The sequence below is a fragment of the Cylas formicarius genome, unplaced genomic scaffold (assembly GCF_029955315.1).
Source record: "Cylas formicarius isolate icCylForm1 unplaced genomic scaffold, icCylForm1.1 PGA_scaffold_7__23_contigs__length_41026272, whole genome shotgun sequence".
NCBI lineage: Eukaryota > Metazoa > Arthropoda > Insecta > Coleoptera > Brentidae > Cylas > Cylas formicarius.
In genome coordinates, this window is record NW_026844352.1 from 28,929,280 (window position 1) to 28,955,280 (window position 26,001).

At 33.7% G+C, this 26,001-nt stretch overlaps 1 protein-coding gene across 3 annotated transcripts in view; it reads left to right on the top strand.

Moving 5' to 3' along the window:
* Positions 1-26,001, top strand: part of LOC132704574 (leucine-rich repeat-containing protein 24-like) — a 244,422-nt gene that overhangs the window by 97,704 nt on the left and 120,717 nt on the right. For all 3 annotated transcript variants that reach the window (XM_060674655.1, XM_060674657.1, XM_060674656.1), the window contains one exon: positions 21,409-21,439. The gene's annotated coding sequence lies outside the window, so the exon portion shown is untranslated. The remainder of the gene's footprint in view (positions 1-21,408; positions 21,440-26,001) is intronic.

A 26,001-nucleotide genomic window follows, 5' to 3' on the forward strand; every position in this document is an offset into this window, starting at 1 on the left:
TGATTTGGGCTTTATTGCTATTGGAAGGTTGTGGTTAAGTGTATTTTGTGATGGAACGCTTAAAATGTTTAATGTGGAAATTATTAGAGAGAAGAACAGAGGTAAGGTGTTTTCATTCTCGGTTCAGTGACTAGGGCTGAGATAGTTTTACCGCTATGTAAACAGGGGAATTGATATCCGATAAGTTTTCTGTAAACACAATGCCCCAATGTTAGGTCTGATTTCAATGGTAAAATGTATGTTAGGGTGTATAGAGTTTAAATTTCTAAAAAATCTACTACCATGAGGTCAAATAACAAAAGTATCATCGACGTTGCGTTTCAATTATTTTGATTTTAGATGGAAGGCGCCGAGAGCTTTTTGCTCCATAAATATATTCGCAATGACTGGTGATAGTGGAACAGAAGCCGAAACGTCAGCCACTTCGACTCAACAAAAACCGACACAGGAGGAATCCAGAGGTTTAATAAAAAGTATTATAGCAGCCTATGGAAGCCATATACAATATATTTAAAGTAGAGACATTTTTAAAATCCTGACTGCGGCGAACAATAGAAGCCCGCAGCTTACAGCCATGTTTGGTTAATATGACAATTAAATGTTGCCAACTCTGTCAAACTTAGTGAAAGTGTCAGGTCTACTTCGGAAGATACGGTCGAGCACTTTTTGTTTTAACACCGAGTTAATTTTTTCGGGGAAAATTTTTCACCCTTCCTCAACAATACATAAGGTATATGACAAAATTTGAAAATAAGTGATGTCTTTTATATCGATTTAAAAAAGAGCGAATTCCGTTTTTACTCGTCCACCAAATTAACCAAACTAACGTTCGTGAGGAGTTGAGTCGAGTCGAGTTGAGTCTAATCCTTTTTAATCACATGGAATATTATAGTGGCACCTTCAAATAACATGTTGAAATACGTTTTAATGTTTACAATATTTTCTTGTGGTTATATCGAATGTAAAAAATAAAACCATATACTTCTACAGTCAAATAATGAGTTTTATGTGTGCGAAATAAGCACGCTCTAATCCTAACACGCCATCGTTTTAAAATCCCAACGAGTTGGGGTTTACGCTAACGGAGGGCCATTAACACATTTTCCTATGTTCTTGCTAGGTTTAATAAAACTCGGAAATCGATGATACTGCGGCTTTGGAGTGTATACTTTATACCTTATTCATGGGATAAGAGCCCTGAAATTTCCACATAAATTACTTAAAATGAGTTTTGAATATCGGTGCGAAAATATTTTCTTGTACGTATATTTTTATTAAAATTTCCAAGTGGATGAGTTAAGGAAGGGTAATAAAAGAACACCTTGAAATTTCCAATTTGCGCTTGAACATGGAAATTTACGAGAAACCAAAGCGGGTAATTGGATAGTTGTGAATTGTTAAGGCATCTAATATATTGGGTATTAAATTTTATGCACCCTCTAGACTTTGATTAGAAAGGCTTAAAATTGATTTCGCTCCTAAAACTGGTAAAGAATTGCCTTAACTATTATTAGATTTTCTGTTTACTTTGATCCCGTTTTTTGAAATGTTAAATACATTCATGAAGAAAAAGTAAAATGGGCTGAACCCGGGCAGAAGAGCAATACAGGTAAAAATTATGTTCGAATATTTTTATTGGTGATTCTACATGAACAAATAAGAACAATTTTTCATATAAACATGGGTCTGGAAATAGACAGTTTTCAAGATACATGGTATCACACTTTTAAAAAATCTTGCTCCGTGTTAAAAAACAATATACTACAAAACTAATCAATTTTTATGTCCTTGGACTTACAAATTTGAATCTAGTTAGGTATAAGTTAGCATATAGCACAAAAAACTGCCTCATTCCAAGGAATGTGGATAACGGTAATTAAAGATATTAATAAAAAATTCGATTAGAATTAAAATTGGTAGAAAAGTCAGTGGAGCATCTTTTTTTTGTCGAAAATATTCAATAGGATGCCTCCCGGGGCACCACTGAGCATCATAATTTTAAACTAATTGATTCTAAATCAGCCTCTTGTTATAACAAACAACAATATCAAATTTCAGCAAAACCATTTTTTAAGTTTGACACCCTGCATCATGAAAATTATGGATTTTCGGACCCATATTCATATGGCAGAGTTTTCTATTTTTTTCCGGGCACCCTGCCATCGTTACAAAGAAAGTAATACAGGCTATATGGCACGAAATATTATATCCTAAATACAGGGTTTTCAAATAGTTTTATTTCTCGGATATGTGAAGCCCTATAATGGTTACTTTTTTTATAGCATTTTTGATTCTACCATCCGAGTAGGTATGTGTTTCAGTAACATTTTTGATACCTAAATATTTTCAAATAATTTGAGTTTTGTCATAATTTAATCTAATTCAAATTTCTCAAATACGTAAGAGGTGTTTAAAATATATCAGTAAAGTGTAATAATAGAATGTGTTTTATATTATAGAAAACTTCCCATATTATGCAGACTGGCGAAAAATACATACTAATCTAATAACATCATATTCTCGGACGTGTCTTAAACTCAGCGGTAATTAAACTGTTTAATCACTGTAACAGTATGAACAGTAAGAGTGATGGTACTGACACTGTGAAAACAAATAGAAGAATAACAAGACCTTTTTCTATTGCGTCCCCGCCTACTAGTAGCGAAATATAGAAAATTATCGGCAAAGAAGCCAACAAAAGGGGCGCCAAACCAGAAACACCTCTCGAGAGACACAAACACGGTATGATACCAGATCATATGAATAAAACAGAACAGAATAAAAAACAGTCTGATGCTATAGGTGATGTTTGTGCACCAAAAAAAATCTTTAGGACCCGGAAAAACGGCATGATAATATTACAGTACAGGGTGTAGCCACAAAGCAACAGAAAAGAGAGATTGACTCTAGCCCGGGTTTGTTAGAACGGCAAAACAAAAAGCTAGCAGCGGAACTTCCAACCAATGAGATATTGGAGACAACCCCACAAACATTAGCAATGATGGAACATTATTCTGAAGATATAGACAAAAGTAAAGACATTGGTAAAAATATTCGAGACTCTGCAAGCATAGTTTATATGATGGTAACTAGACTGGCCTACAGATATGGCAGATATGCAATAATTGAACTGTCAATTCGAAATAGTAATCAAACAGAGAATATTCAGTAGAAGACACCACCTGTCAAAAAAATATCAGACCATTATAATAATAAAAACCAAATTGACCGATAAATAATATTGAAAGAAATTTATATCATTTACCAAAGCAATGGTCCCAGTGTAAAACGAAGCGGAGTTATGTTGGTGGAACCTGAAAACGATGTTCAGTAAAGTAAACTAAAAGGAACGTTGGAACAATATAAAAGCTTTGTCTGGAAGAAGGCCGGTATCGAAAAAGGATGTAAGCCGAATGAATGTATTACTGTAGAATAAAACCCAGAATTGCAAACATTTTTTGGAGAGGGAAGTAAAATGATCAAGTTTTAACAAAAAAGGATTGTATAAATAAACGTAAGGAAAACTGAATACTGCAGACCTAGCATAACATTTTTCGATGGGTTAGGCAGAATAAGAAATTAAGTTTTGACTTGACAACGGTGTATGTATATGCTGCCTGTTTGGACATGGCTAGGCATCGCAAAAGTGTGCGGTGTTGAAGGTAAAAATTGTTCTGAAAATATACCTTTGGATTGCCCAAACAGTAAACGACTTAAACTCAAAGACAGAACTCATAGCGCTAGAGATCCTAAATGTACAGCATATTTTCAAAAAATAGAACAATATCGGTGGTCTAAAAATGCTTTATCGCAGTAATTTTGACTCACGTATGAGATACGGTCTTGTTATGTATGGAAATTGCAGAGACATAGAAGGAATTTTTATTTACCAAAAGAGAGCCCTGCGAACTTTACTGCAGCTAAATTTTGGAGAGTCGTGTAGGGGAAAATTTAAAGAAAACAAAATATTAACCTTGGCTGCAATCTTCATACCGGTCATCTTTAAAAACAGAAACCTTTTTGAAAACAGTGTGTCTCATAAAGTTTGTAGTATACGGACTATGAATTACACTTATCCCAGGCACAGAGCGACTATTAGAGAGAAGGCTGCGTAACAATTTTTAATTTACTGGTAGAAATAGAACCATGTATAGCTTTATTCCAAACACATAGTACAGCCATTTTAAATGGCACTATTTCACAGTAACTATGCTTTGAAATAAAGATGATTTATTATTTTATTATTTATTTTTTATAATTATTCACGTCTTCGCAGAATACGCAAAAGCATCGTTTTTGAATGTGTGTTTGCTCATGGAATTAGGAAATTTCAGACAATTTATTAAGGCCGTCAGTTTTGTCTCAATTCGCTATACTAAACTTTCGATATTGTTAGAAGTTTATTTAAACATTAGACGGATGATGGAGTTCCGCCTTTTTATCGTGGCGAAGTAAGGCAATTTTTAAATACCAATCTTGAAAACAGGTGTGTCGGACGTACCAGTTGGTGTCAGGTGTGGGGTGTGCTGGTCTCTATCGGACATTGACTTGCTAGGTAAAAAGCGAAATTAAAAAAATGATGGAACTTGATTTTCATTTACCGAAATATGTTGCCATACAAAATATCACAGCATTGTCATTTTGAACAGCATATTTTTCTTATGCAAAATCCATTTATTTGCAAACACAAGACTAAAACTTTTTTTTTAAAAAACTCTTTAATTTTTGAGATAATGGGACTACAGCGTTCATATTATATATCAAACTTTTTTTGACAGGGCATTTAGGCCCAGAGCTGTGTAATTCGATTCAATCTCTTGTTATATTTCGCCTCTCTCATAAATCTTCCTCCACTGCTTCTCTTCACCTTCTCCTTGATCTACCACTCTTCCTCTTCCCCGTTGCTTTTTTCCATGCCACCTCCTTTACTTCCCCATTATTTTCCATTCTGCTGAGGTGCCCTAGCCAGTTTCTTTGCTTGAACAAATTTTTCGACTGGCCTATTTATAAATAGTTTGTAGGGTTCACCAATTCTCCCAGTCATGCTGTTTCCTTCACACTAAAGATTCGTCTCAATACTTTCCTTTCCTGTACTCTTAGTACTTGTTGGTTTTATTGATTGAGGGCCCATGTCTCACATCAGTAGGTTAAAGTTGGTCGAACCACTCTCTTGTAGAGTCTGATTTTTGTTGCCCTCAAGACTTCCTTTGACATTAAAATTTTGTGGAGCCCCCACATATAATTGTTACACTTTGCTATCCGCTTTCTTGTCCCCTTGACAATTGTCGGTTATTAGTACTCCCAAATCCATACAGTCATCAAGCTCTTCAAGCAATTCATACATCTTGTTAGTCCCCACTCGTATGTTTCATTTGCTTTTGCTCTCTATACCATTCTTGACTCTATAAATTTGGTTTTATTCAGGTTAAATTGGAGCCCAAAAGTTTCTGCTGTTCTTGTAAGTTGTTTGGTAGTATTTTCGAGCTCTTTCTACTTTTTTCTCACAATACAATGGTGGCTGTTGATCCCACTTTTCCTTATTATTTCCTGCAGCCGCAAATTTAACAAGGTTATTGATATTTGGTCCCTTTTATCTTAATCCTTTGCATAACAAGGGTTATATAATAACAAAAATATGAGAGTTATAACTTTTAAGTGATTTTGCTATTGAAATATCGACGAAAATTATTAAAAAACCATATAATATATTTACAAATAATAAGGACAAATCCACAGCGTGGCAATTATCACACTCGCTACTGAAAAACGTCCGCTCTATTGTTAGAGACAATTTAGACGTTCGGTCCCGTCACCGCGGTAATTCATTTATCATAAACCGCCCGACATTTAAAATTTTCTGTAGCTCGTCCAATTTTACTCCGCTTTTTAATTAATCAAACACGCAAACGTATATATCACTCGCGTCGCAAAACAGCCACCCCACAATTGGGTAAAGCGTTATAAATATTAGTTGGCTGCAACAACTAACTCGGTTGTATAAAAATTAAACGCCATTCCGTATAAACAAGTTTCGCGAGACAAATGCGGACGCCGTATCAAAACATTTCGCTGTTTAAATTTCAGCGGTGACAAATGGATTTCGTTGGTAGCATTTTGACCATTGCAAATATTGGTATTTTTACGTATATTTAAAAGAAACTGTTTGTTTTTTGTTGTCCTGTAGTGGTAGGAATGAGAAACAAGAGAACTATTTGAAAAAGTATCTTTGTGGGTGGTATTCATATGACCATTTCCGTATAGTTGCAAAAAAATGTTCACGTCGCCGGCTTTTTGGAGAGGTTTTTTTTAAATCGTAACATTTTCTCATATAAGTGGGATAGACAATACAACATTTTTATATTTTAACCAGATGACGCTGTAATTTTCATGTACTCTACATGTCGGGCAAATTCTTATATAAAATTTGTGGCTGATGATTATACTATTTAAACCTTTGGAAATGTTAATCCTTTTGAAATTAGAGCTCACTAAGAAGACAGTCTTCAGTCAGCATCGTATAGTCGTTTTGAAAATCGTATATGGAGTCGGTAAGTAGAAGTACCACCAAATTTACCCAACAGTGTCTTCGCCCAACTAAGATTGTGTAAATATTTCATTTTTTTATTTACAAAAATTCCTTTTATGAATGTAATCGGCTCTTGGATTTTGATAAATGTGTCATTTGCTTTTCTAATTTCTATATAGAAAACACTTAAATGAAGTCCCAAGAGATACAGTGGCGTTACTTGTTAGTTAGTTCTAGTTATTAATAGAAACTTCCTGGTGATTAATCTTGAATTACTGTTAGCTATCGGATTTCCCGTTGTATGGACTGTATCACTATTTTCGAAAATTACCGAAAGCTGTTGCCTTGTGTTTTTAAGCCGAGCAAAAGATGAGTCGTACTTTTTTCGTCAGCGGTCTTCAGCCAGTCGCCAGTACTGCACGCAAGTGCGTGAAGGTGCTGCAGTTTGGATTGGCTGCAATGTACAAGGTTGGACAACACATTCAGCTTACTCTAAATATCCAGAATAAACGAAGACATAAGAAAAATTAGTATGCATCAATCGACGTGTACTTCGATGCGTAACAGATATATTACCGAAAAAGATTATTTAAAAACTCGCTGTACTATTACGTATTACTAATTACATATTACTAATTATTAATTATTTATATTCAATGAAAATCAGTAACTTAATTATTTATATTTAACCATTTAACTATAATACAGACAGACGTTCTATTGTGTTCCAGGCCACTTCGTCTTTTAAGGGACCACTTTGTATAAGTCAAAATTATTCATTAAATATAAATAATTAAAAATTAGTACAGAGAAAAATACCTTCTGAAAAGTGAATAACAATAAAAAATAGCGGATTTTTCAGGTTAAAAGTTCATTGCCCACTTACTGAAGTAAACTGAAATCCAAACGCACAGAGATTCTGACACAATTTTTAGAATTCAAAAACAAAAGTATTGAACCCAGCCTATCGTATATTATATTATTATCTTATATTAAATACAAATTTGGGTAAATTTGTAACAACATCACATTTTAAAATCTCACTTATAACAAACGAGGAAAAGCACTAATACTAACCAACAACTGACGAAAATGGAGTTTTTACTTTAGATATATTGATTAGTTTCTGCTCCTTTCATTCTGACAAATACCAATAAGATTTGTGAATTTAAATGTCACTTCCAAGCAATATGACCTTGCACCGTTCAACAATCAAACGCTGACAGTTTGTCAATTCAACAATTTTAAGTTCGGATGTAGAATTTTTTTGGAAAAATGTCAGAAAAAAACAAGTCAAAGTGTGTGAGTTTAGAAAAAAAATGACGCAAAGTGTAGGTAAGTGTGTAAAATCTAGAGGCATGCATGAAAGGTTATTTATTTCCTTTAGTATCAATTCTATAGTATTTTTGATCCCTATATTTTCTAATATGCTTTTCAATATTTAGTTAACTATGTTTCGGTATAGAAGAGCGTAAAAAATATTTTTATCATAATTAAAATAAGCACTTTCTGAGACCATATTGATTATGTATCAATTAATAACCATTAATTTATAATTTTTTTAATTATTATTATGTCATCAAGTCATTTTGCTTTCGTAAAATATTCAGGTTTGTTGGAAGGGAGCAGTAAAAACAGTGAAATGTTTTGGTTGGTTCAATCCCAGTGCCATGCGAGTACTGCGATCATGTCTCTTTTCAAATGGTCATTAAAAATAAAATAAAGGCAATGGAAGTTCGACAATATTACGTATCTTGACTTTGCTTAATTTTGAATTGTTTAGTTCTCACACAAAGAAGCATTAAACACTGCCTTCTACATCAAACCCATTTTTTCGCAAAAGCAGTTGAAGACGATACAACAAGTGACGCCATGAAAACCACCGAGATGTGGCCTTTTGAAGTGATTGAAATTTAGGATTATTATAAAATCTCTTGATCATTGGATTTTTATCAGTGACTTTGAGGACAAGACGAAAATTTTATAACACGTCATAAGTTGGAATTCCAGTACCACGATAAATTTATTTTTCGCTGTTTACAATGAGCTTGAGAAGCAAACGATAACAAAATTAATATTTATAGTAACTGTCGACGGGAAGAAAAGCTTCTTACGGTTTTGTATACACTCAAAATTCGTTGCGTCTAAGCCAAATAGAGCGGCGCTGTGTATAAGTTTGTTTACTGAAAATTTTAAAGAACGAACACGGAAATTATTGAAATGCAACCGAACAGTCTATACATTAATTTTCTAGCAAAATACGAATCCGTTAGTCCTGCAATTGAAATTAAATATGCCAGCGTTCCCCTTAAACATACTTTGGAAAATTTTAATTTTCTTGGCGACCCAAACTCGCAGTTTAACTTTCCTGTAGTTGTAACGTACACGTTTTAATTTTAGTTTATCGAACCGTCGAGAAGTTTCCGTTAAAGCGTTTTCTAATTTAAATTTTAATCAGTTTTTCTAGGGGCACACGACGAAGACCTTGATAAATAACAAAACTTCTAAGGACATTTTTAATTTAGTTCGAAAGACATATTTAAATTCAAAAACTGTTGTCTACAACGAATATTAATTAAGCGCATGCCAGAGCTGTCAATCAAACTTCGCCTCTTGAAATAGATGAGCGAACCTTTTACCACGAGATTTTTTTTTAGAACAAACAATTTTTGTTTGGTTTCGATGATATGCGTGATGATTTATTGTTCTTACAGACTATAATAGGTTTTCCAGATAATAATATTTTGGAAAATATTTATTAAAAAGAGACTAAAATTAGACGTAATAGAAAAAAGTCCTTGTGATATTTAATATAGTTTATATTATATCAGTATATTTCTAAAAAATATAGGGTGTTTTTTTTCGATGTACAGAACTTTAAGTTGCAATAAAACAACGATGGATTATTCGAATTGACATGAATTTTATTTATCCGGAGGATAATCTTGTGGCATTGCATTTTAAATATGATTTCTGGTATATGACCGCCACGGCTGGCGCGGATGTAGTCCAATCTGGACGTCCAATTTTCGTTGACTTTTTAAAACATTTGTGGCCGTATATCGGCAATAACACGGCGAATGTTGTTGTCCAAATAGTCAAGCGTTTGTGACTTATCCGCATAGACCAATGACTTTACATAGCCCCACAGAAAGTAGTCTAGCGGTGTTAAATCACAAGATCTTGGAGGCCAATTCACAGGTCCAAAACGTGAAATTAGGCGGTCATCAAAGGTGTCTTTCAATAAATCGATTGTGGCACGAGCTGTGTGACATGTTGCGCCATCTTGTTGAAACCACATCTCCTGGACATCATGGTTAATCAATTCAGCAATGAGTTAGTTATCATAGCTCTATACCGATCACCATTGACTGTAACGTTCTGGCCATCATCGTTTTTGAGGAAGTACGGACCAATGATCCCACCAGCCCATAAAGCGCACCAAACAGTCAGTTTTTCTGGATGTAACGGTGTTTCGACATACACTTAAGGATTAGCTTCGCTCCAAATGCGGCAGTTTTGTTTGTTGACGTAGCCATTCAACCAGACGTGAGCTTCATCGCTAAACAAAATTCGCTTATGAAAATCGGCAGCAACGGCAATCTTGTTTTGGCCCCATTCGACGAATCTACGCAAGCGTTGTTCAGGCGTGAGTCTATTCATGATGAATTGCCAAACCAAACTGAAAGTAAAAAAAAAAAAGTTTACTTAATCTGAAACCTACTCGTTAGTTAGTACAATTTTCAACAAGCACGCGCAAGCAGCAAACCAAAGGCTTGTGACCTTAAAAGAAGGTCGTATAAGAATAACTTTAAAATATTCCTTACGGTATGTCATAAATATGGTTATGCAAAGGAAACAATTAGCAACCAACGTTTGCCTGACTGTTTCCGCTTTAGTTAATAACGCAAATAATTCAACCAAACTTGATAAGCCAAGTAACGTCAAGAAGACTACACCCCCAGCAGCGAGAAATAAATGCGACGAAATCAATTAGGCTTCCGTGGACACCTTAGGCCATGTGTCGGGTTCAACTAGTAACTGCTATCCGCCGCAAAAGAAGCAGGGAGACCAACTCGTCCCGGTCACACCGCCAGGCTTCAACCAATAGTTGGAAACCTTAACTACGCAATTTCCTGCAAACTACATAACAGTGGCGACCAAGAGAGCACAGTTTCAGAGTACAAAACCTAGTGACATTGAAGAATACCTGAAGCTATCGTTGCGGAGATCAAAGTGGAACAGATTCGGTCTATGTGCCCCGAAGGTTATGCCTCCAAAAGTCTCCAAAATTTTATGCGAAATCTCAGATTTAGACAAACACTCTCTAAATATCCACGCAGAATTTTGCGGTATTGGGTTAGTCCGCAGGAATATCGTACTTATCAATGAATACAGATCGGCAAGTGACCCTTATCAGTTCATGTCTAGATTATAGCTTATTTTGATCGAGCTTTACTGTCAAAAAAGGAACATTCTTATTACTGGTGATTTTAATATTAAATTTAACTTGACTTCTGAAGTTCTAACTACTGAAGTTTTCCATCTACATTTACCGACAATACGCGTGTGACTAATACTACGCCAAATAACATTAATAATTTTCTTGTAAACATAGCCCCCACTCTGTTTACTCTCTGATCTGATATTTAGATATTTATACCATAGTTGAGAATTATTTTCAAATCAGACGCCCTTGAAGGTGGCGATTCATCTCTTGCTAGAAAACAACTACTCCCGATTTATATCACAAATATTTAAAAATATTTCCAAGTTAAGCGTGGTAATTCAGTCCGTCCTCTGCTAGCTTGGTTCAACCGTGACCTCAAAAATAAAAGATATTATGTGATTTTTCTAAAGCTAGGTGTCGAGTATCCTCTACTCCCGATCCGTCTTCTGAGTAAAAGCCAACATGAGTAAAGGCTTTCATGATAATAGTCGACCTTCAAGGGTTACACCCAAATCCATTACGTAAGATAAATTCAATAAATTCTTCGCGAGTATAGTTAAAGATTTAATAGCGTCCACTCATACACCAAGGATAAAATTTTATGTGCATTTAAGAAAAAATTCATCCCCTCGCCAATCTGTCTTTTTGAATACAGTCTATTATTGTGAGCCTAAGTCATTCATATTCCACTGACTGCTTCAGTTTAAATTCAAAAATACTAAAGCACACCATAAAGTGTATTGTAGGTCCTTTGATAGTTATAACAAATGCAATATTTTCGAGTGGCGAATTTCCTTCAGATTTAGTGAAATAATTTCAGTCCCATTGTTATTATAAAGTTACCGAAAAAATGAATCGCAGTTCGTATTTTGTAGGCAGGGTGGTTCAATGGCACTCTTGTATGACCTTAATAAAGCCTTCGACTGTGTGGCCCACTCGTAAATAAATTAGAATTAAAATTAAAAAAAAATTAAAATTAATCGGATCATGTCTCGATAACAGGTTTCAGTATATTGACTATGGAGGTGAGTCGAGTGATATCGTCCTACCTGTGAAAAGTGGCGTTCCTCTGGGCTCGGTCGTTGGACCGTTGCTATTTATCATTTATATTAACGATTTGTTGCTGTTCGTCCCTAGTGATAGCATGACTGTTCGCAGACGATACTGCCGTTTTCTTAATTGCTAAACATCATCCAATGCTCACTGAAAATGTAGCTGTACAAATATTCTGTAGTATTTTGTAAATATCCAAAAACTACCGCTTTAAAACTGTTCCAACTTGCTTTTTGAATGCGAGTTAGCAGCGTTGGACATCATTTCATCTGAGAAAATATGTCTAACTTGCGGACCAACAAAAACTCCAGCATAACCTTTGCATCTGACAACTTCGGAAAAAACGTTTTAAAGTACTCAGAAGCTTCTGAAGTTTCATCCAATTTCTTAACAAATTGTTTCATCAACCCTAACTTGCTATGTACTTTTTCCATGGTATTGCAACTGCCATAGACCTTTTCTCACTTCGATACTAATCTAAAATATATAAATAAAAATTAATATGTCCCTTTTATTTGATTCACCGTTTAATTAAAAATTGCTTACCTTCTAAACATATTTTACACTAACTACAAGCTACATGCGGAATTCATAGCTTATCTTGATTCCAAATAGGAAAGTTAAAATATGCTTCATAGACTTCACAGAAAACGTGAGGTGTCTTTAGCATCAGCATCATATTTATACTATCACGACAATGTTTTAAGTTTTCCTAGCATACTGCAGCATTCAATCTTTGTGCCTATACCGAAAAATCAGAATGCTAATAGTTGCGATCAGTTCCGAATGATCAGCTTAATGACCCAAGTTTTAAAGCTTTTTATTAAAATAATTGATGGAAGGATCTACAGTCGATGCAACACAGAAATTGGGTCCACTCAATATGGACTCAGGTACACTTCAGTCTAAGCATGTTATTACAAAAATGCCGAATCTGAATAATAAGGCCATTTATTTGATCAAAATAAATAAGAACTAAAAGTTCAGATTTTCACGAAATTATATATTATGACATGACAATTGTTTCGACAACACCGTGTCATTATCAAATGTACATTTGATAAAGACATTATCATGTCATAATATATAATTTCGTGAAATTCTGAACTTTTAGTTGTTATTTATTTTGATAAATGGATTTTCATCAAGTAAAAGCCAACATATATTTGATAAATAAGCTCTACATTAACCAAACAGGATCCATGAGAGTTATTTCTGACCGCGCTGTCCATAATACAGATGACGGTATAAAAATCAATGGTCATTCAATCAACAACCTTCGTTACGCTGATGATCATCATTATCATCGTTGCTGAAAGTCAAGAAGCCTTATCGACACAGGGAGAATTTATCGGCTTAAGAATTAATGTGAAAAAAACGAAGGTAATAAGCAGAACACCAAGTATGTGTTTAACAATTTCGGCTAATGGCGAACAGATCTAACATATCTCTAAATTTAAGTATCTCGGCAGCTGAAGATTTAGATCCAGACACGGAGATTCGAATCAGAATAGAACTAGCCAGAGCGACATTTATAAAATTACGTTATCGTTTCGTAAAGTGCTATTCGGTATTACTATATGGCGTAGGGGTTTGGACCCTGAAGGCTAATTATTGCAAATAATCTGAGTCATATATTTGCAAACACGTAGTACGAATTTCTGTCGCGAATCGTAGAGGAAAGATTGAGGGAAAATGTGGCATCGGAAGGCTTCAAAATATTAGAGACTGGTCTTCAGAGCTGCACAGTACCGTGAAGAATTTGCCACAATCGTCGCCAACATCCCTTAAATGAATATGGCACGTTAAGAATAAAATTAACGTGCATTCGTAATCTGATGTATGATCTATCCGACAGCCCTCCCCAAATATTAAGGGCTTATCGAGCTTCCTATGGATATAATAGGGACTTTTTGCACCTCATATTTTGGCGCCGATTTACTTTATCCCTTTACTGAAGTTTAAAGCATAGTCGATGTTATCAGCAATCATACGATATTTTATTTGACTAGTTTGTTTGTCCAAAAAGCATCAATGGTCATTACATATTTGAGTCAGTGATTTGGAGGTAAATTTTTGTAGCTATTCAATTTTTATAAATTTATTATAGATTAGAAAGGTTGTGACTGTGATTAAATTTTTTCTTTTAAATAAAGAGTGAAACCCAGAATAAATCTATTTTTTTAACTTTAATAAACAGAAAAATAGACTTAACAAAGTGACATGAGGGTGAAATTTCAGGGGCGCAAAAAGTCTCTAATGATAAAATAAATAGGGGAAATCGATTGATCGAATTCCCCACCACACGCGTTTCCGCTGCTGTAAATACCGTTTAACGACGCCATCTTTGTAATAGAAAACGACAAGCACCGATGAAATAGTTCACATTTCTACGCGACAAGGATCGATATAAAATTAATCCCAACCGGAAATGAAAATAAATTTCGAAACAGCGGCTGTAAAAATTTATAACGGAAACTAATTTGCAGTGAAGTGGTTTTCGGAGACGTGAAGGATAATAAAAACTTGAAACTTTTATAAGGGGAAAAGCGTTAAATTTTCTTTATAAGGTCGAGAAAACAATAAACCGAAATGAAAACAGCGCCATTACCAATAAATACCTAAACGTATTGGAAATAAAACCCATTGGACTGAAAATTGAAATTCGGGCCGGGTATTCGATCGTGGATTTGGATTTTATTAAAAAGATTTTATTTATTGACGGAAGTTTATCTTACTATTTACTCACTTATCTGATTGGTACGGGTAAGTAACTACTTAGGATTATTATTATTATTAACGACAAACTTTAACGAAGGACCAGAGACTTAAAACCCTGTTACTATAGCAAGTTCATTCAATGTTTTAAGTCAAATCTTACTTGGGCCAAAACTGTATGGTACTGACAGTTTTGATGGTGTTTCAAAAACTTTTTTTTGGGGGCTTTTTTGTTCTCAAGTACGTTTCTTACAACCTAGCCGCCAAGTTTGGAAAATTTAAATATAAATTTAATATAAAAGTAAAAATGCTTGTATTGTATGTCAATATTTTTGAACAACAGTTTTGAACAATTTACCAGATGTCCAGTTTTCGAGCGTTTTTTGTATTATCTTAATTATTCTCACATTCTCTCACTTATTTAAAAAAAAATTACCTTTTTATCACATTATCGACCATAATAAGGGTTGCTTTAAAAAAAATCGTTTTTGAGACCTGGAGTCCTGTATCTCTCAGTGACATTTCAACATACCACTTGTTTTTAATGCAAAAATTAAAATACTGTTTTTTTATAAATATCTTAAATAACCCTTATATTTATATTTTTGTTTAAATTTGTAGTAAGCTGTAATATAACCTTAATATAACCTGGAAGACAATGTAATTAATCTTTTTGAAAATAAAAATAGGTATTGCGCATTTTAATTTTTTCGTATTCAGCAAGTAAAAATGTATTTTTATTTATAATTAGAGCCCAGAATCAAATAAAATTCATCATCAAAGAAAATCATTTCCGAAACATTTCAGAAATATTCTGGGACATTTCGCACATGCGCTTTGCGAATTTATAGCCCGCATGTGTAAATCGTCTTCACTTTTAGACTTTGTAATGCAATTTCAAATATGTTTAGCCCTAATCCCTTTATTGGACCATACTCAGAATTTTTTTTTTGGATATTGCGCCTTTTTAAAAATCAGGATCCTTTAAGATTTGTTTGACTGAGAAAATTTCAGTGATTTCATTCACCCCTTCTAACAAATCTTCTAAAAAACGAATAGGGCTAAATGATATTAGTGTTATTATTTGTTATTTAAAATTTTTAATAGTCTATTTTGGAACAAGTTTTATAAACGAGTTTAATTTGACACGCTAGTATGACAGGAAAGCGCCAAATTATTATCAGACAATCTGCTCCAATCACTCCCAATCCGTGACTAAAGTACCGAATAGGCTGAAAGTGTCGCGCAATGTCTAATGACGTTCTGAAGTGAGAATTTGAGTATTGGGTGTTTTAGAGTGTCGTGTAGAAAACATTGGACGAGTAAGAGCAATGGATTCGATATTTGTGCTAATTGTTTGGCAATTCAAACAATCTATGGATTAATATAACGAAACGAAAAATGACAATCTCCTGTCTTCTATATAAGGCCTACCTTGATGGTGCTCTAGCTTGCGATTGGCACAAGTAAGTAATACTATGGCAACTTTACATTGTTGACATGCAAAAAAAACTCTCATCTGTACCACACAGAAGCTACGTCCGATTCTTTTCGAGCCATATACTCATAATTCCGAATAAGCGAAGAAAACAAAATTCAATTCCGGTTGGAAGGAACACACCCAGTCAACAATATTTTGTGTTCGGTAGAAAATGAAAAAAAATCATAGCAGGACGCCAGTGACCGTGTGATTCGAGTTAGCGTTAAAGTGTACGCATACAATAAAAAAATATCACATTTTGACGAGAAAAAATATTTTTCGAAAACAGTCCAGGTACAACGAAGTTTTATGAAATGTTTCAAATGTTCCTCGAACCGTTATTTCAGCATTGACTTGAATGTCGGTCGACCAAAATTGACACAGCGTACTTAACGTTAAAATGTCGAATGTGCGCAAAAAATTCCCGACGAGAATAACGTAATCAAATTTTATCCCGCCACCCTGACTGCTTTAAATGGAACAGACAACGCGGACCTTTTAACAATAATGAAAACAGTATTAACTAGAATTTCGTTGGTGTGTAGCCAGCAGTGGGAGCAGTCGTTTTAAGAATTCGCATTTATGTAAACCGGGAGCAGTTTTCGTCGTTTTATTGTCAACTTTGATGTCAAAAGGAAGATCCGGTTCGGCAACATCAGAAATATAAACATAAATGAAGAATGGAATTATATGATTATATAGCAGCGTTTGTTGACGATGCAGAATCCTTATTGTGATTTATTCGACAAAATATAAAGTGGACGCATAAAATTTATATTTTTCAAAAGCGATTTTACGGACATCGTTTTATTTCAAATCCCGCTGGTCTGTGATTGCATTCGTTATGAAAACCCATCCGGATATTTTCTTATATAGACGAAAGATCGGCAGACACAGATTTTTTTGAATTGTTTTAAAAACTCTTTTTTTTGCTTGTTTTACCTACATTAGAAGTATGTTGATGTCGCACTTTCGTATCAGTATTGTCCTAAAATATGCCAAGACTTTATTAAATTTATACGGATAAAAACGTGTTAAGTGTGTGGAGGTCACCATTAAAAAAAAAGAGTGCAGGTTAATGTGTTAACTTTAGGTGCATGCGCTGAGGGCCTCCCTCTATATATGAAAATATACAGCCTTATTTTTCAGCTGGCGAACATTTTAACTTAATTGGAATTATTTGAAATTATTTGGAATGAAAACAAGTGGATTTTATTATCATTATTATTACTATTTTGAACAGAAATTTTTATCAACCATACATTTTTAAAATGAGTATTTATATGTATTTGAAGAGAGCTGCTGTCGACACAGTTTTGATATGCGCCACTGGTTGAATTTTGGTTTAGTAAGCCACATAATATAACTGGAAAAAGCTTATAAATATTTAGTAGACATATTATTTACGATAAAGGGACTATTAAATTACATGTAAAAAGTATGAGCACCAGGAAGTCCTGTGCAAGAAATATATATGCCTTGTAAATTCAAATGTCTGTAAGTATGTTAGTTTAACAGTTTTAAATTATACAAGTAATTTTTTTGCTGAAAACAATAAATTTAGAGCTTTTTAATTAATTGTAATTTTTTTAATATAGTATAATAATAATAATCTGACGCAATATTCCATTTTTCATAAAAATATACTCTTGTTAAGGTCGTAAATAAATACTTAAAAAATGAAATAGTATAAATTTCACATCAAGATATATTCAGGTTGAAGTTGAGAGTTTGATGTAGAGTAATTTCTGTTTTTTGATTGGACTTCATTCAGCACCGCCTAAACATATTCTTACAAGACCTGGGCTGGCCGTGGAAGTGAATTCGTGTGGCCACCGAGGAAGCCTTAAACCGTCTAGGCTTCTTGATTGCGATTATAGTTGAAGAATTTGGTATATGCTCAAGAATTTAATTCCTGGCAGGACTTGCGGCAGAAACTACAAGGAGACGTGAATATCCTTAGAAATAATAGAGACGTTTTGTTTAACACTCAAAAACTTTAAGAGCGTATTGTAAAATGTTATTGAGGTGGATAGAGAATTTCAATATTTGATATCAAGATCATGATTTTGTTATTAATAATGTCAAAATTGTTAAATATTTTTTTCGTTACTAGTAACTTTTCCTTTTTTAATTTTCTATACACACCCAATGTAATTCTGACTCGGAAATTGCGGTACATTGTGTTTATGTTCTATTGGTTCGCCCTCGATGATTATTCAAATTTTAATCAGATTATGAAAGAAAAGCTCAGAAAAATTGTTGGCACCCTCAAAAGATTTTAATTTGTTATGGCGAGGAAATAATTCTTCCAACTTTAGGCACTTCATTAACTTTACCTTGCCGCTCCCCTTTCGTTTGCAGCGAAAAAAAGTTCCACGTTACTCGGCGTTCGTTACGAAAACAAATTTGGCGAATCTGCATCAACATTTTATTCCAAAATTAATTTTCATTTGTTCGGAAATTTGCGGAAAAGAGGAAAGCAAACCGGCGTCCTCGCTGTGGGAAAATCGTTGTCAACAAAAAAAAAAGAAAAGAAAGGAAAATTTTTGTAGCGAAGGGAAATCTGTGGATAACCTACTGATTTTTAGGCCATTTATTTGTTTCAACCTACAATAATTAGACTAAAAACTAACCATAACTATTCAAAAATAGATATTCACTTGTAAAATCCTCTCTAACTTGATTATCAACGGTTCCATATTAAATATCTATTAAATAATATATACTTAATTATATAACATGCATATTAATCAACAAATAATTAACTGCGTTAAATATTAAAAGTATTAAATTTAGTGAACGTAACATCATAATACGGCACTAAAATTAAAAATATTAGGCCAAGTAAAACAGATTTAAATTTCGACCCCTTGCGATAATATTGATAAATAAACAATCTGCTTAGCCTAAGTGCAAAACAATTCAAACTTCTTATTTCTATTGGCCTCACTCTTTATACAAGTTTTTATTTACTTCACTCTAATTTAGGAACGATTCGAGATGTGTAGGTTCTAAAAAATATAACGTGGAACACTATCGTTGCAATTTATCTGAACTTTACATGGCCAACCTGCCGGAAGCATCCCAAATGGCTCGCCACGGTAAATAAAGAAACAGAAATAAAATAAACTATAAAAAAAAGTTCTCCTATGAACATTCCCGAAAAATGCTTTCGAAATGTGGTAGAGGTCTGAAACACCCAACCTTGATTATTCAAGATTATTTTAAGTAATAATTTTGCAAAAGGTGCACCCTACTATTTTGAAATTTGGCGTTCCCACCTTGAAAAATTATTGCGAAAAATATTGCTGTAATGCTTTCCCTGCAATGCAATTTTTGACAACAAATTAACAAATATTTTTATCAAAAAGATACACTTGCCGCAAAATAACATTTTTTAAATCGAAATTGATCTCAAAAACTGGCGCCGCTGTACAGAGTGGTCAGATAAGAATGAGAAATGGTTTCCTGTTTTAAAAAATTCAAAAGAAGACCGTGGAAAATATTTTCAGATTTCTTAAACTGTATCAAAAAATGTATGCTTTTTAAAGCTAACCTATCTAAAGAACTAAAGTGAAATGTTGAACGGATTTTAAAAAACTTGATCTCCTTATTGCTTCATCAAAGTATAATGGCTTATGTGAAATGTCTATTTTTTACTCATATTATAATAGAAAATTTTCTACAAAATTAAGTGGAATATTTTTTTTAACCAAAATAAATAGCTTAGTGAGATATATCGATGTCCTATTTTAGAAAAAACCGTCCACGCAGGTTTTATATTCTTATTATTTAGTTATTATATTATTATTGTTCGGGATTCTCAATCATGGTACATAAGAAATGTTTGTTGTTAGTACGAGCAGTACCTTACAACTTGTAGGTACAAAGTGAACGAGCGCGCTATAGAAAAAGGGCCTAATTTGACGCCCTATGAAATTTTGGATCACCACTACATTACCATCAATATCGTGCTCAAAATTCGCCCTTCAAATACCGAACCAAAAAAACATCAGGGGTAAAATCCCCCACAACTATATTTTTAATTATTACACATAATGTACGGGATGGGCCGTTTATTTTATTTCAGAAACTATAGGGGATAGAGCCAAAAGTTACATATAACAGTTAATTGGTGTATTGCAAACCTTTAATTTATTTTAATTTTATATATACAGTGCATTTCATTTTTCATAGGCGAATATTATATATTTCTTATTTTAAATGCAACAACTTGGATATTACTTTAAAATATCTGCCAATTTCTTCATTCGAAAGCATTTATTGTTTCAGTTGAGCAAGTTTTGTTGTAGACACTGTATGACTCAAACAAAGGATTTCATAAGAAGTTTCGTTACATATTAATACAAGGTACGCGAAAAATTAATTAAAAAACTGCCAAAAAACTCCTTTTTTAAATGGAAACTACCTATTTTTATAATCTTGTCATATTTAGAATTAAAAATTAAGGCATTTTTTATAGGGTTGCCTAATGTTTTTACTTTTTGAAATATTTCCTTTTAAACATTTATCAATCACAAATAATATACTGTTGCCATATAAGTGCAGTTAGAGTAAGGTGGCTATGACGGCGTTGTACTTTTTGTTGTATGTGTTAATATGTATCGAAATTTCTTACGAAATCGTTATTCGAATCCTTTGTCTACAACTAACTAACTAACCAAAACTTATTGGCAAATTGGCGTATATTTTATGTGTTGCACACGTCATTTTACGCAAAAAAAATTAAAAATGTAAAAACGGTTAGACTTAGGTATAGGACATTATTAAAAAAAGAAAGTATTATACCAGGTGTTCCAATTAAAATAAAAAAGTTGATACTTGCCCACGAAAAAGGGAACACCCTGCATATATATCACTGAAATAAATTAAAGATTTGTGTATGTAACTTTGGGCGCCATCCCCTATTGTTTCTGAGATACGGTTGTGTCCCAAGATGAACGGCCACCCTATGCATGATAATATTTGGAACATGTTCACAGTGCTGTATAGTTGTAGTTTTCCATAGCAATTAGTAACAGTTTCTTGATTTTTAGAAAATATGATTGATTATATAGGTTACTAAGTAATAACAGTTGTTAATTTTTTATTTTTAATAAAACCCAGATGCCCATATTTTTATCCGCAAAAGCCGCTAATTAATCTCCTCTGTTTCAGGCTGAACTCCCGAACTGTGGCTCCTGTCCGGGTAAGTATCTTCACGAGATTTTCTTTTATTCTCCTTTTCCTCACTTTTGGAAGCGGGGGGGCAATACATCACGCCGCGGAGGCGGCGGTGGCTGCGTAACATGAAAGCCGAAAAACCACAATGTTCTCATGCATAATTCAAACCGTTTAAATCAACAACAATACCGTGTCAAAGGTTGAACGGGAAAAAACCGGGAATATCGAACAATCGATTGACCTCCTGTGCGGAGGTTCCATCTCCGTATTCCGCCGCCAAGTTAAGAGAATTATTTATTTAAAACTTAATTCGGCAATCTGTATCATGAACGGTAAGTATAAAAATGGTGTCAAAATTGGTCGGAGTGTACTGTGCGGCAGTGACGTGCGGAGCGCCGTCTCAGTTCCTTTTTGGGAAACGAACAGTGTTCACGTTCGTTCTGTTTTATTGATTTGTTTGATTTTGATCTGATGGACGTGGGTCGTTACGACTGGTTCATGCAATTTGTATTTGTTGCTTTTTTTTCACGTATAGTAATACACTCCTTTAGTATAGTGTGTGTATTTGATTTCGACGCTTCTGAACCCGGTGTGCTTCGATGGAAACATATCCATCACAAGGGCCAATTAACTTGGCCTTTTATTGTAAAAGGGATTACTGAAATGAATTAGTAATTATTAATTATTGGTTATTCTCAAGAAAATACTTATATAATTAGAAATAATATGTAAAAATGAATCTAGAAAATTAGAGTAGGTAAGTACTTAGGAATTATTTTCAGGAAATGCCACTTTATTTATCTAATATTACAATCATAGTAGTACAGCTCAGTAATTATCGCAATATAGTTTAATAGAGTCTGAGATAAAAAAATGCCTAAAACTTCCACATATCAACGAACACAACTTTTGATTTGATAACTAAATAAAAACGTTATTTGTTCTGGAAGCACTGGTTCTCCGAAACAGCAGACTGTGTAATTTTCATCATGATCAGTGATAGCGAACGTATACCTACTTTAACTTAACATATTTACTGCATCAGGTTTTAATCCGATCATAGAGCGGACGGAATGTATAAGGGGTTTGTACATTTTTTCTTTTATTTTTCCAAGTAATAAGTCTAAGCCTAACACACTTCTTCAAATCTTATTGGCCCTAGTTCCTTTCTTTTCTTCTTTGTATAACTGACAACTTATTAAACACAATGCCTATTCTCGTTCGCAACTCTCTTTTTAGGTATATTACGACTTGAAATTGTTCCCGATGAGGAGTTAGTTGTTGTTATCGTAACCATTTGATTCTTATTTATGGCACACAACAATTTGATGCTGATTATGGTTTATTTATGATCATAGGAAATGTTTCATTTTTCTATTAATGGAGTAGACCTCTCTTGGATAGAATCATAATTGAAGGAATTTTAGCAAATCTAAGTTCTGGAGGGAAATATCGTATTCGCTCAGTCGAGGAAGAGAATTTTAAAGTTGATTTGATGGTAACCTTTCGCAAGAATAAAAGCACAAATAAGAAATCAGGAAGATGCACACATAAGTTGTTTTTAATTTGGTCGCGATATTTTTGAAGAAGTATATTTAAAGTGAACATGTCTCATCCAGATCACCTTCGTATTTTCTCTTTATTCTCCGATGAATGATGCTCCTAAGACTTCTCAACTTGTTTCATTGTATACATTGTATACATTATTAAAGAGTTTAACTAAAATGAAGTCATCTTCGAAAGATGTTCGAAAGACTCTCATTAGAAGTTTATCCCACAATAATTCGGTTTTCGACCAGGCAAGAACTGCGGCGGACAGATATTTAATTTGGCTCACTTTATCGAGGATGGCTTTGAGGCAGATCATTGGTATTGTATTTATTGACCTTACAGCAGCATATGACACAATTAACTACAGCCAGTCGCTTAAAAAAATCTATAAAGGTTCACATAACTTCTACCTCACCCGCAGGATTGATACTCTACTCCAGAGCAAACAGAAGATGGAAAAACCAATAGAAAGAACTTTAGGGAAGTGTGCTGGCGTCAACTCTATATAGCATATATACCAATGACCAACCTCTACCGATTAATATCAGACAGTTTATCTACTCGAATGACAGTCGTAGTCAGTCGGTCAGGGTAAAAGCTTTGAAGAGGTGGAGGTCAAACTTTCATATGGTTTTGAGAAGCTGTCTGTTTAGTAAAAACTTTTTTAGCTTGAGCTGCTGGCAGTAGACCTCAACTTCGTTCCCATATTTTTTCTCTGCTGAAAGTGCATATATTTCAAGATATTGATATCAAATGGGCTGCCATGTCACTGCAGAATTAAAATTATGTTTATAAAAATATCGACTCCATTTCTATTGTGTTGTTGTTACCAGGGTGGTGAAATATAACAACGTCGTGACTCCATGATCCTGGGTTCTGTTTCCTGAACACTTTCAAGTTTTCCGGTTTCATAGAGACTTCCAATATTCCATGTGCTGAATCCTAGGTCGGACTTTACTACGTGAGAATTGGGTGTGCTGGTTAAAAACGAATAAAAACATGTTGCGGGTCTATAAGTTTTTTGAACCCTGTGTGTAATATATCCGTTGAAGCAAATATCGAATATCAAATTGATTATAAGAATATCGAAACAAATCCGTTGAATGTAAATATTGATTACAAAACGAAATCTTTTTCCTCCATAGAATGCCGCCATATTATATTACATTAGTATTGCGTTGCATTTTTGTAACTTAGTAACCGTCTATTCAGTTAGTTAGCGCCATTATCCTTTTTTCGTTAAACCCTGAAGTTGTTTCAGTAAAATTTTGAGCACTACTGCTATATGTATCGCCGTAAGACTAAAAAGGGTTTTTTAATAACGTTTGCTTTTTTGGGTAATACTGATTGATAGGCAAATGCCCCTTGATAATCCTCCCTTTAAAATGAACAGTCAGACCCTTGTCAACTTTTACCGTACTTATGAGGGTTCATATGTCAAGGCCGATCTAACTGCTATCCTTCAATATTACGGCAAAAAAGGCTATGTATCTGCGAGATCTTCTGCATAAATTTCGTGAAAGATTAACTGCGAGCGAAAACAAAAAGTGACGTTTTGGATTCAATAATGGTGGGAATAGGATTTTCTATTGCGATTTCCTGCTTCTAGAATGAGAATTTTTTAAGAGCTTTAGCCACTGACAGGCATTTTTTCTCGGTGCTCCGAATAGATTACGTTTATTCAGCAATTCGTAATTTAAGCATCATCTAGATTGATCACCCATTTTTACGGATCTCCATCTTTTTTTGGGCGTCTGCCTGATCAATTGCTTCTGCCCATTTTTATTAACAAAATTACCTCTTTTAGACTTAGCTATGGTTAGTTTGGGAAGTTTGGTATTTAAATGAAATTCAGGGTTTAAAAAAATTATTCGCATTTTGAATGGAATTGAACAATATTAGCTGCAAAAATACTTTATATTCTTCGTAGCTTATATTCTGGAAGCAAACTGTATTTCATATTTCATCATTATTATTATGAACTGTACTGAAATATAGTTTTAAAAAAAATGTTTGAAAACAGAATTTTTATTTTGAAACCGAATAATGGAAAATGTATTGTGTTACTCAATAGATAACAGTGGATTTTGTTATATGTTTTGACGTAGAATTCGCTGACGTGTACATTTTTTTATAGTCTAATGTTCATTTTTCGCGCCTTATAAAAGTTTTTTTAAATAGCGATATATCACTGTTTTCTTGCATGACAAACATATGGCTTTATAACACAAAAACGGTGGGCCAAAAATATTGTTCATCCACAATTCTCCGTTCTCTAGTTTATCAAAATCCGTTTTTGCCTTTTCGCAATCAGAAAAATGTGCATTTGTTGAAAATCGCTCTAACTTTTTTTGCTATTAAATATTTTGTGCTTCCATAAAAACATTATTAAAATATCAAATCTAAGTATAATGTTTGTAAAATTAACAGTTTAATGGACATAAAAAAAAATTTGATGTAGCCTGTATATTTTTGAATCGTTAAAAAGAATTTAAAATTACATTTAAGAAACTATAGCGCGTCCTCTTCGATATTAAGGGTGTCTAAAACTATTACTATTTTGAACAAGTCGAATATGGACAGGGAATTAGGAGACTGGTTTTTAGGACCCGTCCAAAATAAGGGCTCCAGTATCGTTGTAATGGTTAGCGCAAATGATCACAATCTCCTGGTACAAAATCCAAAATTCAAAAATATTTGTTACAAAACGATGTTTATTTCGAATTCAGCTACCAGAGAGTGGAAGTGTTAAACTTATATACCATTAAAAATAATATATAGGTAATAGTTTAGCATACCGTTTTGCGTCTTCCTCTATGTTGTTGTATTTTCAAATTCATAGAACATTTGTGGCGTCGAGTAAAGTCAAGCAGTGCAGAGTAAAGGCAGAAGTCTCAGAGTAATAAATTAAATAAAAATGTAATTAATAATATTCCATTATAAAAATTGATGATTCTTAAATTTTCATACAAAATAACATGTATTTAATTGTAATTCATCTTAAGAATGACTCCGAGAGTGAAATAGAATTAATCG